Source organism: Cupressus sempervirens, chromosome 2, assembly GCF_028749045.1.
Source record: "Cupressus sempervirens isolate cs-2001-9-10 chromosome 2, ASM2874904v1, whole genome shotgun sequence".
Classification (NCBI taxonomy): domain Eukaryota; kingdom Viridiplantae; phylum Streptophyta; class Pinopsida; order Cupressales; family Cupressaceae; genus Cupressus; species Cupressus sempervirens.
The window spans coordinates 709,656,937-709,672,421 of NC_143119.1; the positions used below are offsets into that span (position 1 = coordinate 709,656,937).

The 15,485-nt window shown below is 34.0% G+C and overlaps 1 protein-coding gene across 4 annotated transcripts in view; it reads left to right on the top strand.

The window, feature by feature from the left end:
* Nucleotides 1–15,485, top strand: part of LOC149575345 (uncharacterized) — a 70,143-nt gene that overhangs the window by 12,353 nt on the left and 42,305 nt on the right. Inside the window, exon 3 of one of the 4 annotated variants that reach the window (XR_016360158.1) lies at nt 5,617–5,757. The exons of the other annotated variants lie outside the window; for them this stretch is intronic. The gene's annotated coding sequence lies outside the window, so the exon portion shown is untranslated. The remainder of the gene's footprint in view (nt 1–5,616; nt 5,758–15,485) is intronic. 4 annotated transcript variants of the gene reach the window in all.

Below are 15,485 nucleotides of genomic sequence, written 5' to 3' on the forward strand. Positions count from 1 at the left end.
TTGTATTGATTCAGAGGGAGTAGACCATGTTGAGATGGATTCTCTAGTGATCAATGAATTGAAGTAGTGAAGAGGACCATGATTCATGGATATACTTCATGACTATTGTGAAATGATTATATGCATTATTAGATAATTTATATATTCTTAATAACATATTGTTATTATTATAATTATATATATCATCAAACTAAGGATAGTCTGCATCTTATAGTTATTATTTATTATTTTACCATTATTAGGCTCATGACAAGTACACCCTTCCTCAAATTGCTTTCCCTCAAGCAATTTCTTGCATGACATCTTATAACTTAAATATTATCTTACATTAATCTAATATATTTGATTATTTTAACATTATAATGGTCATACTCATCAGAATTATGAAGTGTGATGATGCTTCTAACTCGGAGGTTGTCAACAATCATAAAATGTTCATCCAGTACAATAAAAAAACTTAATTAATTTTAAGAAATGATAAATTATAATGCCTCCAGTGATTAGTATGTGTTTTAACCTCGATTCCTTACTTCCCTCCTACACTCATCCTAAGGAGAGCATGGATTTACTTATTGTAGGGCACTTGACACTAGTATATTCTTTGGTTTTACCCCACCCTACATAACAACATCTATCAACTCCTAGGCTCATATAATGATTGAAGTAAGAGAATGGGCTAAAACATTCTAATCCCCTTTGTATTTATAGTTATATTTACATAAACTTCATAAACACGAATCTCCTTGTATAGTAATTTAGACTTGATACACCAACATTTATTTAAGTATACTTCTATATCATTTTGGGATGTCCATGACAATCATATGCATGAATATGTGAAGGTGTGAAGTACACCAATTGTGATGATCCCTACAAAAATACATGTTCCACTATGAGTCAGGAAGTAGGAAAACATGAATTAACAAAATGCCAACCATTTTTTCCATTTCCATAATGAATGGTAGAATTACTGTGCTCAGGTAGAAGCAGTGTCCAAGAGGCTCCCTCATGAACAAAGCTCGTTTTGGAATCTACTCCTCATTGTGCCCAAATTATTCTACCTTTCACAAACTCCCTCTTCATTAGAAATATGTAAAACTTAAGTTGAATCTGGAAGAATTCATTGAGATATGTGAGGACACAAAGTAGACTCGTTGATGCATGAAGACACAAAGCAGGCACGATACATATTACTAGATTCCTTATTTAATCTCTTACCCTATAGGATGTCAAGATCACGCTTTGATACAACTTGTGATGATCCCTAACTCGTAGGCTATCAAAAATCAAAGTTGACATTCATTACTAAGCAAATATTTTAATTAATTACAGGTAATGCCAAATATATCTCGTATTGTTTCTAGTAATTAACATGGTTTAACCTCGCTTCCTTATTTCCACTTCTATACCTATCCTAAGGAGAGTGTGAATTTACTTGTCATAGGGCACTTGACACCAGTATATTCTATGATTTTACTCTGCCTCTCTCTAAACAACACCATCTATCAACTCTTGGGACTATAGGGAGGATATAAGGAAATGCACTGTGAACATTCTAATGTCTATTATATTCCAATATATATATTCTTATATAATTCTAATTATTATTATATAAATATTTCTTGTATTTAATAAATTAGATTTTATATATGCACATGGTATGTATTTCTTATATGTTTATAATAGCATCATAGAAAATATATTCCTTAATACTTCTATACCAATTTTCTATTCATTTATATAAAAATTACTAAATCACTGAAGTATTCCACATGTATTAAATTTAATATAAAAATATAGCAAGACTTACTTCCATCTTACAAGGACATGCATTTATTTATTTAACCCATTTCTTTTGGTGTTTGGTTAAGTATGTCCCTTTTATTCCCTTCTTGAAAATTTATTATTATTTTTAATTTGGTTTTTATCCTTTCCAAAGTTCATTAGCATGAAGTATATTGGTTGGGCTACTTGTCTTTGGTTGTTTTTTGACTTTTGTCAATTCACTTATTAAATAATATGACTTGCCTCACATTATTCTTTCTTATTGGGGAGCATTTCTTCTAATATGACCAAACTTATAATATTTTTATTTAATATTATTCCCTTCCTATTTGGTGTTATGGCTCCTAATGTGGATGCCAAAATTATTATCTTCAAATAAATTTATAATTATCTTCCTCTATCCACGTTGAAGTCCATATATTAAATGTTCCTTTTCTCCCATCCAATGGGAGGTACCTTTCGAAATGACCAATACCAATGCAAATGTTGCAATTCTTATTTATGATTTTCTTTTTTGTTCCTTTCCTTCTATCTTCAATCCATGCCTTTTGATCTGACCTTTTTAGTGGAATATATATTGTACCAATGCAATGGATGTGCCCTTTCTTGGCAGTGGTTGATGCTTAGTTGAGTTAGTGTTTTATTTGATAAATTCGATGGTTTATTATTATTTGATTTTCTTATCTTATTAGTTTATATTTGTCATTGTATAATCATGATTCTTAGTTTTATACATTATTTAATATTCTTGATAATTTGTATGACTAGTAATTATTAAATAATAATTGTTATTAATTTAATAATAATTATTATATACAATTAAAGCAATAATACGGATTTATAGATTATAAGTAAATAAGAAGTAAATGATTATATGCATTATTAGATAATTTATATATTCTTAATAACACACACACACACACACACACACACACACACACACACATATATATATAATAGTCATTATTTATTATCTTACCATTAATAGGGCTTATGACAGCTATTTGGACCTAACCCTTGTGTACATCATGAGGAAGTGATGACTTCCAAATGATCATCACGTATATTTACTAGATTTATTGTAAGGTGATGCTCTTACAATAACTTAAGTCATGATATACATTTAATGTAAATGTTGAAAAAGATCACGATGAATTATATCTTGTAAATCAACATCTAAGTGTTAGATGCCATTCACTTGACGGTCTATGAGTTGTTTGTATAGATATATAATAGGTAGTTGGTGAATATCGTATGTTGATATTTTGCAGGCCATTACTTAGAGTATTTGAAGATATCGTGTGTTGATATTCGAGAGGCCAATACTCATGTGATATCAAAATGGGGAATATCATGTGTTGATATTTTGTAGACCATTACTCAGAGTACTTGGTGAGTATCATATGTTGATATTCTGGAGGCCAATACTCAGGAGTCAGGATATCAAAATGGTGGATATCTTTTGATTAAAGATATCCTTAAAATTTTCCAGTACTGATGTGTAATATGTCTTGTGTTTATCCTCCCAAGCTAAGAGGGAGTGTTGATGTTTGGTACTTTCAGTCAGATCAACCTTTATATAATTATATATGAGAATAATATATACATGTTCATTATATATGACATATAAGTTTATTATTAAATGAGAGAATATGATAATGATATGTGTGTGTGTGTGTGTGTGTGTGTGTGTGTGTGTGTGTGTGTGTATTAATATATTACTATGATTAAATTTGTTATTATATTAATTATCTAATTAATGAATAGATCCAAAAAGGCAGTGCTATTACATTTGCAGTGATCCCAAAAAAACAAACAGTCTTGTTTGTCTTGCCAAAGAGACTCACCAAGTTGGTAGTTCATAAAATGCACGACACATACAAAAATAATTAGGTTTAAGCTTAGAAAGAATAAATATAATTTCTCATCATCTTTTGTAACCCCACATTCAGGACATTGCTTATGAAGAGAAGTGAGCTTGGTGAAGAAGTCTTGGAATACAATCAAAATGTCTTGGATCAAGACTCATTAATTCATTCTCCAAATGAAATTTTATCATCTTATTTGTCTTGCCAAAGAGATTCTCTAATCTGCTTGTCTAAATCTCATTTGGATGTGTACAAGATGCAACATGATATCAAAGATCAAAAGAAATCGACAAAGTGTACCAAAGGCTTTGTCTTGTCTATCAAACCATAACCTTTTTTGTACAAAACACTTGTTGTGGGTTCAAGATCTCAGCCATATGTGATTTTATACAACTTCAATGTTGCAGCATTACATTAAAGATAAAAAGAAATGGACAAACAAAGTTTACCAAGGGCTTCATCTTACGTATCAAACCATTACCTATTTTCTACAACAGTGGGTTCAACATCTTAGACATATGTGATTCTATACAACTTCAATGTTAGCAACAATTACTCCATTTTTGAGTTCCACTCATGATAATTATATGGAGTTGGAAGTACAGCTCTTTAGACCAATCCATGATTAAACAAGAGAATGTAGCAAATATTCTTCAATATAGCCAATCAACTTCTTATGTGCACTAGAAATGAAGCAAAACTAATATGGAACTTCAATTGAGTAAAAGCATCATCAAACACCAAAATATGAGGAAAATACCTCAACCATTGTGTAGGTGACAAAAACACCTTTCTAGTGATACTTGATGTGCCAAAAATACACTTCGAATGCAAAAGTTGTGTTGGTTTGCAAAAAAAAAACCTATGAAAGAACTTTGGATCTAAGGCAGGGGTTAAATTGTAGCAGATGTGTAGTTATTGTGTGGCAAGTAAGTTTTCTGTTTTCCTCAAATGAGCACACAAGCTTCCACTTAGCAAGCTACTTAACAATGAGTCTTCATAACATAGTATATAAAGAACAAAAAACCTCATGTGAGATCAATCTTAATAGGCAAATGCTCAAAACCGATTTATGGTTCCACCTTGAAACTCTTCACATCAAAATAAATAACTTGATTGACAAATAAAAGGAATATTTTGCATAAGACTTTATATATTAAAAAGTCCTTTCCAATATTTTATCCCTATGTAACATGCTAAAAATTTGAAGTCTAATTAATTGATCAACTTAAAGGAAAAGGCCTCTATCTTAACCAAATGAAAAAGAGATACAGTTAAATCAGTTATTCTACTCTTTCACATGAAGGGAAAATACGAGATAACTGTAATTTGCATTTCCAAATAATTACAAACTAACAACCATTCAACTACTAGATTCACATGACATTCACTTAATAACTACCATTTCACTTGCATTTCCTAAACTAATTTCTTGACTTCAGGAAATATTCAAATACATGAAACCAACACATTTATCAAATGAAATACGAAATACATGAAAAAATGTTACTAGAGAATTAGCAATTTATGGCCCCGAGTTCTGCAAGTCTTGGCATCTAGGAGAGAGGAGAAGCATTTCCATAGGATTAACCTCTCAACCATAGACCGTTAGTATCCCCACACAATCTCCATTGAGAAAGGCCCTTCTTACCCTGGGAGTTGGCTTGGGACACTCTTATTCAACCATTGAGCATTCGGGTGTTAGAGTGTCGATTAGTCAGCTGACGAGGCTGTGAACACTTTCCAATCAGCCTATCTCACAAATGCCAACACTTTGACCTTTGGTGAGCATAGTGGCAAACATGCCATTAACTACCTTGGCCAAGGATTCCGGATGGGCAACTTAGATGCCCGATCACCCACCGCTTGACTTGACAACAAGAAATTATACAAGGTTTCCCATGAGCTATCATAGTTATTGATTTTGAATGTTATTACTGATTATATTTTCTTTTCATTGCAGGATTATTCTCACTCTGTCCCTCCATCACGACCTTGCTGGTCCTCGTGGATGATTACAAGGGAGGTTCATTCTATGATATCTTTTGAAAGAGTACTTATATATCTACCATCTTCATGCCAGTTTTGGGCTATGGTATCATAAGTGAGTTAAATCTTTATTCTGAAAGTAATTACATTTACATGTAGAGTAACATTCCCATCTCAGGAATATATATAGTTCATATTCCTCTATGGATCAATACTTGTGATGGTTAAAAAAAAAAAAATGTGTGCCTTCGTGCTTTAGTATTATCACTGGTATAGCCTTTCGGTGATCAAATGTTATGCTTTTGTATCAATGTCATGATGAAGAAGGAATATATTATAGTAACATAACTTGACTCTGGTTTTTCAATGAAAATCAAATAGGGTCTACACTAAAAGATAAGGCGGGTTGCACGATATAAAACATGACCACTACTAAAAGAGTGTAATTTTCATAACTTGATTATGTAGATACGATTTGAATAGCAAGGTTGGTATCTGTGTTAGAAAGATGCCACCCGCCTTAGCATTTAACTATCAAATTGATCAAAGCTTAATAAGCTGGAATTCCTTATAGACTCTGTGATATCATGCATTTGCAGTTATACACTACACCGTACTGAATATGAACAAGAAGGAATAAGACATGAAGAAGAAGAAATCTTTGTAGAAGCAAATTCAATTGCTAGAACCGCCCGGAAGGGAATGAGAACAATATAAATAAATTGCATCCATAAAGAGGCGTGCTGGGAAACTAAGGACACCACGTGCTTGCTTAGTTACACAAGAAATGGTTGAGGTGGCAAGAATGCTCGCATGGCCTTCAATTTCATATTTTGCATATAAGAACAACATAAGCCTGATGCCTTAGAATGAGACATGGAAAAAGGTGGCCGCTCCAACAATTAAATAAATAAATAACCATAGTCAAGGATCAGAAGTAAAAGAATAAGGGTGGCAACATCAACTACGGTCATGTCTTAGTATATAAATATCACTTCTTTATATTTATGCTTGTTGAGTAACCTTAATATGTAGGTATACACACACACACACACACACATATGTAGATGTTAAATTTGAGATTCACATACATACATGCATACATACATACATACATACATACATATACACATACACACACACGTGTATACATACGTACATTTTTTATACTCACTCAAGTATAAGTATAAACTCGATATTACTATGCTAAGACATGATAAAATTGCGAGGTACTGAAATCATCCATATAATGAAGGTAATATCTTCTTATTTGAGTTTTATAGTGTTTTGCTCATGGTCATCCCTGTACTTTCTTACTTGTCTAGTCATTTTGCCCTTGGTCCAGGTGGTTAGATTCATACCTGACGGTCTGATAGTGAATTTGGTGTCCCCTTCCTAACTCCCATTTTTGCAACACTTCCTCCCTTCATCGTGCTGCAAAAATGGATATGATTCCGGATAATAACATGTTTCCATAATTTGGAACAATAATAAAAGATCATATAATTATTTTCAATTTCTAAGATATTCATTTTTCAATTCCCATCATAACGGCTAATAACATGTCACATGAAGCAATAACTAATAACCAAATTTCCATTTCACAAGAATCAAAATATCTCAACAACCTTATCGATAGATCAATTTCACATGAACTATTATTTTTAACAAATTTACCTAACAACTAACTTCACATGAATTTCCCAATGGCTAGAGATTATTTTTAAATGTAGCAAAATTTTGGGATGTAATGCCCTAGGCCAATAGAGTGAGACCTCAATAGCGCTTATTAATGGAAATAACTCGCTGGTCAAAGCACCTAAATGATTGAAATTTTCCTATCTGGATGTATGAGCAACACATCACCTTAGCAAGCCAATATATGACTCTTTCAACTAGTCCTTGCAAAATGCTGACAACAAAAAGTAGAGGCCCGACTTCAAAATAAGAGCCCCAACCTAGGGTTGGCTAATAAATGTTAAGACCGCGGTCAAGCTTTGTGTAGAAGTTGACCGATACGGGCCACCAACAGAACCACATTTTGGATTAAAAACCAAACACAATATGAAAGTTGTCTAAATTAATAAAAATAAAGCCATAGGCATGCACAAATTGCGCGACTCAGGAACTTGATCAAGCCATGGTACAAGTGTGCAACAATCTCAAAAAAGTGTTAAAACTCCAATGACTCATGCCATCAATGAAAAAATTGGCACATTAAGACAAGACATGAAAATGTGGAATTCCAACAAACAAAGGATGTTAGTCCACACAAACCTTTAAGGGGCAAAAAGTTCGCTCACATCTAATAAGGAATAGATTTGGCTGTAACCACCAAAAAATAGTTACCAAAACACAAATGAATCAACTGAAAACCATTAGACCGAAAATTGGTTGAATCCCCCAAAATGATTTGTGTTACAAACACCACAAGTCAAATAGGAATGAGCCCCTAGTGGTCCAAGAAATGGGCCCGAGCATGGAGCTTTCTCATGAGTAACCATAGTTTAATATTCACCTGCATAAAAACCTCAAGGGATCTCAAGAACCCATTGGTGAAAATTATTTAACTTGGAAGGGAATGCTAGGTTGATTGCTTCGATACCATGTTGGAGTATCAACTCCATAGCTAGGACCACAACCTCAAAAAAATAATCATCTTGGAAAGACACGCATTTTCACTAGAAATGATGACGATCTTGAGATAATGAATTAATGTATGTCTACCTTCCTTATAAAGGCAAAGAGAAAGAAAACCCGTCAAAAATGCAAATAACTTACTAAAACTAGCAACAAAAATATAATAATCCCTAAGTTAAACTTAAGCTAGGTGTAAATATTAATTTACTTAATAAATTATCATAGTGAGTTCTTTAAAGCTTTCATCCAATTCACCATCCCATAATGGAGGGAAGAATATACATACAAGGGATGCCAGTAGCAAATGGTTTCATTCAAGTAGAGTAACCTTGAGTCTGGATAGGAGGCTGAATGACAAATGCCATTCCATGTTCCTGGGCTTGATGGATAGTCTCTAGGCATCTCTCTTGATCTTCTACGGTGCTCCATAATGTCAATGGTTTGTTGGGAAAAAGCCTAAGGGGATCCCACACGTACAGTATAATGATGATTAGAATTCTATTTATAACATGACTGACTTATATGTTTATTCATCTTTCATAATGATAACTAACCCAGTTGCAAACTCTAAATCAAGATATGAGGTTGACAATTTACATTTTAAAATACAATCTGCACCTTATTTGGGAATTCTTTGACCAATTAAAGCCCCAATAGGGGACATTATAATTGGCATTAGAGCATGCTTCCTACCATCCTTTAAGGGGTAGTTGATGCAATTTTGCTAAAAGACTCAAAGGGCTTTAGAAGGAGAAAGGACTAAAGTTGTCTGTCAATAATTCTGCACCAAACAACACAATGGGTGAATAAATGGGCAACAAATTGAAGACCTTGACGGAGCAAACCACTCAAGCGCTTATGGAACAAAATGAAAAAGCACTTCAAGTTCTCTTCCAAGTCATTCAAAATATGAGTAGCAATAATTCTCAACCCAACCAAACCAATGGGAGGGAAACCAACTCCAACCAACTCGAAAAGAACATCTCACCAAGAGTTTTAAACTCTAGGACAACAAGACTGCCTTTCCTACCTAGGGAAGAACACAAAAGAGGAAGAAGCAAATAATCCACCCATGGATAATATTGATGAAATGTTTGGAAGCTATAAGAGATTTGAGCATAGATTGAAGCTGCAAAAATATTAGACACAAAATGTATGTGCTTGCATTTTTCATTTAACACACATATTTATAAGATTTCTTAAATCCAATGTTTTAGGAAATAACATTCCTAAATAGACTGAGTTATTTTAACAATACAACATACAACCACTAACAAAATAACCTATTACGCAAATTATATGACTAATAATAAATTAAGTTGTTTAACAACTTAAAATTATTCTTGACACTTATTTATTGCTCATTTATATTAATAATGCGAACACTAATTGCCCACAACCCCCTTAGTGTGAACATGAGGAGATTTTAAATCACAGTACTTGATGACTATACACATTAGCTCATTAAAAGCTATAAGAGTAGGGACATACACATCTACTTATGTAACCATGAATAGGGACTAACACATCTATCCAAGGTCTTGCATAAAATTTGGATAGAATCAAACACATCTATTCGAAATCAGTCACGAACAAGGACACACATCTGCTCACAACAATTATGATTGGGTACAAACACATCCAATCATAATCACTCCTATGGTTGGGGACAAACACTTCCAATCACTTAAATCTTCCTGTGAATGGGGATAAATACAGCCACTCACAAACAACCATCAAATGTGACTGGGGACTCCAACCACAGTATAAAAGGTTTGAGAACCGAATCCTTCTTGTCGCGTATGTCACCACCATTGTAGACCTATGCCACTCTGATCACAAATTATATGAGACTATTGCTGCTGCCATCTAGACACAGATTTTGGCTTTAGTTTATTTGGCAAAAAATGGGAATGGAATATTGGTTATTATACCCCCCCTCCTCCCCATAATGGAAATTTCCAATTCATGCAACATTTTAAAAATAATACAAAATGAAATGCCACCAAAGTTGATAAGTGGCCTTGGCGTTGGTGACTGACGAGAGAACACTGTTTTTCCTTTCTTTGTTGCCTCCTGCTTCCTATAAGGTTGCTAGTTAATTAGCACAGTTGGCTTTGAAGTTCAATTTCAGAATGCCCCCTCCAGAAAAGAGGATGTCATGTAGAAGCGAGAGTGCATCCAATTACAAAATTGTTTTTGACATTTTTAAATTTTTACCGATGGCAGCCAGTAATGGAAAATGAAACCCTATTTAAAAATAATTTAACTTAGTTTGACTTGAAAAACCTACCCTATCCAAATTGACTTTACATATCTTATACAATATTTATTTGACTTTTATATGAGAAACAAAATATATCCATAAGACCTAATAACAATTTAACATCCAATCTCTAAACAAATAATTATTATAAAAACTTAATTAATAAAAATTAGGGATGAAAATGCTATAAGCCCCGGTCCTCATGAATATGATAAGGCTTGAGGTAAGCTGAAACATATCACAACACCTATCTAATCATTAACACCTTTGCTACAAAACTACTGTCTGTCAAACATGGGTCTACTAGTCAAAGTAACCGCACAAAGAGATGGTTATTGCCAAGAGAGTGAAGGCACTGTTCAATGAAATGAAAACGAATAGCAAGTCAGTCACCACAGTCCTGCTTGAGTTGATCCTGATGAAGCGTGAACTAGAGACCTCTTTTTCAACAGATGTACACACAAGCACACGGAGAGGAATGGAAATATCAAGCAGAGGCTTTACTGTTAGATTTGGGTCATCTCCTCTCTATTAAACACTCCTAATGCATCCGAATTAGAGGCCCAAGGATATCTAATGCCTTACAAATGTCACATCACCAATAACCTCTAATTAGGTCACCAAAGAGTGTGGTGACTGTGCAAGGAAAGCCATTGGTAAGCCTCACCTTTCAAACACAAGGAACCAACTATAAACACAAACCTAAGTGATTGCACGCCTCGGGAGAGAATCCACAAGAAAATCTACAATAGCAAAAAGCTTAGCTGCCTCTGCATAATAGAACACCAATAGCAAACTAAATAATACATCGAGCCTTAATGAAGAACAATTGAAACACCAAATTTTGAAATCATAGACCCTCCAAAACTGAGAATGCCATACCAAACTATGAAGGATCCCTTTGCCAAATTGTAGATTGAAATAAAAGGGCTCATTAGATCAATCGCGTGTTCATCACAAAACACATGCTGTGAGATTTGATGTACAAAACACAAGCCATAAGTTAAATGAGGAGATCTAGAAACAAAATCCTCAAACACCCCCAATCTTATGTTTGCAAATTGCAATCGATGAAACTTGAGATACTCAAGTCTGCTCATTGTTCAGTATTCACGAGCAATGTGTTAAAGTTCAGCCCATAAATGAATGATATTTAACAATAAAGAAAAGAAAACAGATACAACAAACATCAGAAGTTACCCTGGGAAAACCCTTCCACTTGAAGGGAAAAACCTAGCCACACATTAAAATATCACTGAATTGATCATAAAAATATTGAAATGTAGAATGCTTTTTACTTGATGCAATATATATAACAAATAGAGAGACGCTTTACATTAAAACTGAAGGTCCATTCAATTTCCCAAATCACGACTCTTTGTATTTTCATATGCATGCCTCAACGCATGTCATATGACACATATCTCTATATTTATTATTTAATATTGTCTCAATTATTATCACAAGTGTCCTCTTCAGCTGAAGGTGACCATAACAATTGTAACGACCAAATTTCTAAAAAATAGAGATAAAGATCTTTTTTGCAGCTATAATCATCAACACTCACTCTTAGAAAGAAAGATCTTTAGCATAGAAGTCACACATAGCTGCAACCAAAAATGTCAATGGTAATTCTATAGATTCTCAAAAGAACCATAATTCATGGAATCATTCAACATGAAATACTTGCAAGAATCACAACCAACTTTTATCACAAACTCTCTCAATGTGATGTTGTCATGGAATCTCTTAACATGTTAAGCCTGCAAGCTCTTACATCATGGACTCTCTCAACGTAATGCTACCAGGGAATCTCTCAACATGACAAGCCGGCAAGGCTCACAGCCAACTTACATCACAGACTCTCTCAAGGTGATGCTGTCACGGAATCTCTCAATATGACAATCAACTCCCATCACGGAATCTCTCAATGTGATGATGTCATGGACTCTCTCTACATGATGCTCACTATGATTTCCTTCATAAGTGAAAGAGTTTCAATAGTTGTCCTTACAACTTTATTAATTTCACATGAATAATAACTCATAATCAACAAGAAAATCACCAGAATAAGATAGTTGATGTAATTTCCCTCTGAGATTGAACATCTTCCTCTGAAACACAAGCTCCCTTTGATTCTGAATACATATATGCATAAACGACATCCTCATACAATCTGCATAATTTCTCATCGTCCCATTGTGTCCTACAATCAAGAGAGACATTAATAATTCATAAAATTATAATAGAGATCAATGCTCTACACTATTTCAGTAATAATGATTCAATATTTCGAGGATAAATACTAATCTCTAATACTCTTCAAAAAATAAACTGAACCAATAAAAAATCATGTCACCAGTTACTGGTTTGAGTTATTTGATTAGGAATTGCACTGCCTTCCTTCCTTTGTGGATGTCACAATTGTCAACACTTGATAGTCTCCTAAGCTGTCTTGAACAGAGCTCTCAACAGCAGCTAGATTTATCAATAACTACAGATGTTCTCTTCTCCCAACTTCATAGTAGATATTTCCAGACAATCATTTTGCTTTTAGTTTTTATCAATTCAATGCCGCAGAATATTTCAATAAAGAACAAAGAACTATAAATGTATAAATTGATGAAGTCACCACACAGAAGATACTTGAACCAGCCAATTAACACGCACCACAGAATAGCTCAAATTTCACCGAATATGATGAGAGAAAGGAAGAACAGCGGAACCAAACTATAACACTCACAAGAAGAACTCTTCACATTCCTTTGGAACAAGATTTAATAAATAGCTGGCTGTTGATATTGAATGAGCTGGCTGCCATGACATCACTTATGGGCAAGACAGATATGCAAGAGATGTGCGATTCAAAAATGATGAAAACTGATGAGAGTCAAAGACGGCATACTGTATGACGACAAGACTGTTGATTGTGGAAGACTTCCTCCCCTACAGTTCCAGAATTATACAGAAGCAACTCCAAAAGGTGTGCAGAGATCGCTAAAACTTGAAGATCAAACAACTTGTGATAAATGTGAAAGGCATATCAAGACGATACACGGACTTTTACTGTACATGCAACAACAAATTCTCCTCCTCCGTGTGTGTACACATTGAAATGTTTTAAATCCTTCTCTCTTCTGCGTCAAATGATCACAAATCAGAATCAATCCGTGGCAAGAAAAATAACTAGAACAACCAAAATAACCAGGGAAAAAATGAATAAACAAACAGTGATTACAGAATCTGCAGAAGCAAAAAGCCGAGAAAAAAGAAAACTGAAATCTGAGCTCCAACTACAAATTATTTCGAAATTCTTGTTACTTGCAGCAAATGCAGGCTTTGCAAATTTTCAAAATTCTGGTTAGATGACAACAATCCAACAACACAAATGCAGACTCCAGAAGGTTTCAAAAGAAGGTATGCGGAAATTCAAAATTTCTGTTCCAAGTGAGCCATATATTCAGATTTACATCTGTTACATGACGACAAACCTAAAGAAAGGAATATAAGACTGCTGAGACCTCAGAAGTCCAATAAAAGTTGGCAACTCATTACAAGAACCGCTGAACATGATGAAGGGGCCATTATGAGCATGAATATGATGCAAAGCCACACGAACATAAGAAGAAAAATTTGGACAAGAGATGGTCCACTAGAAATACAATTTTTTTAATGTCAAAACGCACGGATCTGCTTTAACAAAAGTGAAGTTAAAGAAAATCTGCACCATGCCGTAAAACAACCGACTTGAAAATAAAATATGCAAAGCCACACGAACAAAAGAAGAAAAATTTGGACAAGAGATGGTCCACTAGAAATACAATTTTTTTAATGTCAAAACGCACGGATCTGCTTTAACAAAAGTGAAGTTAAAGAAAATCTGCACCATGCCGTAAAACAACCGACTTGAAAATAAAATCAAGACAACAAAGGATGCACAACGTAGCACGAGACCTACCATTTCAAATAATTGCTGTCACAGTATCAGCTGACTTGCTGAAGGAGAACTGACGATATAATATGCAGACAATCAAATAAAATAAATAAACAGAGAACCAATGACAAAGACTTGCCACTTTAGCGACAGTTATAATAATTAAATAGACCTGACAGAAGAACATATCAGCACATGATATGGATGAAAGCACAGGTGAGGCTTCAGCACGTGATAACATGATGCCAAACATATGAGGAGAATAAAATCAGAGGCCTTAGACTCTGGAATAAGGAAGTAAAAAAGGATATCGGAATTGCAGAGAATCAAACACACAAAAGACATAATTCACTGCAATAGAACTTAACACTCAAAGATAGCCTGCAATCTGCAACAGATACACGAGCAAGAGAACAAAAGAAACTTACTTATTTGCTGTTATTTAGCCTGCCTCTGATACCATGTTAAAGTTCAACCCAGAAATGAATGATAGACAGTAATAAAAAAAACAAAACAGATACAACAAACACCAGAAGTTATCCTGGGAAAATGCCTGCACTTGAAGGGAAAAACCCAACCACACAACAAAATATCATTTTATTGATAATACAAATATTCAAGTGTACAATGCTTTTCGCTTGATGCGATATATTTAAAAAATATAGAGACTCTTCACATTACAACTGAAGGTCCCTTCAATTTCCCAAAACATGACTCTTTGTATTTTCATATGCAGGCCTCAATGCATGTCATAGGACACATGTCTCTATATTTAATATTGTTTCAATTCTGATCAGAAATGTACTCTTTGGCTGAAGGTGACCATAACGTTATAACAACCAAATTTCTAAAAAGTAGAAATAAAGATCTCTATCACAGCTACAATCTTCAACACAATGAAGTGCTCAATGGAAATGAAAAATGCACTAGAAAGGGCGAATCAATTACCTCCAAATTTACAAAAAACTAAATCAATGTTTAACAGACCATGGGCACCAAAAGA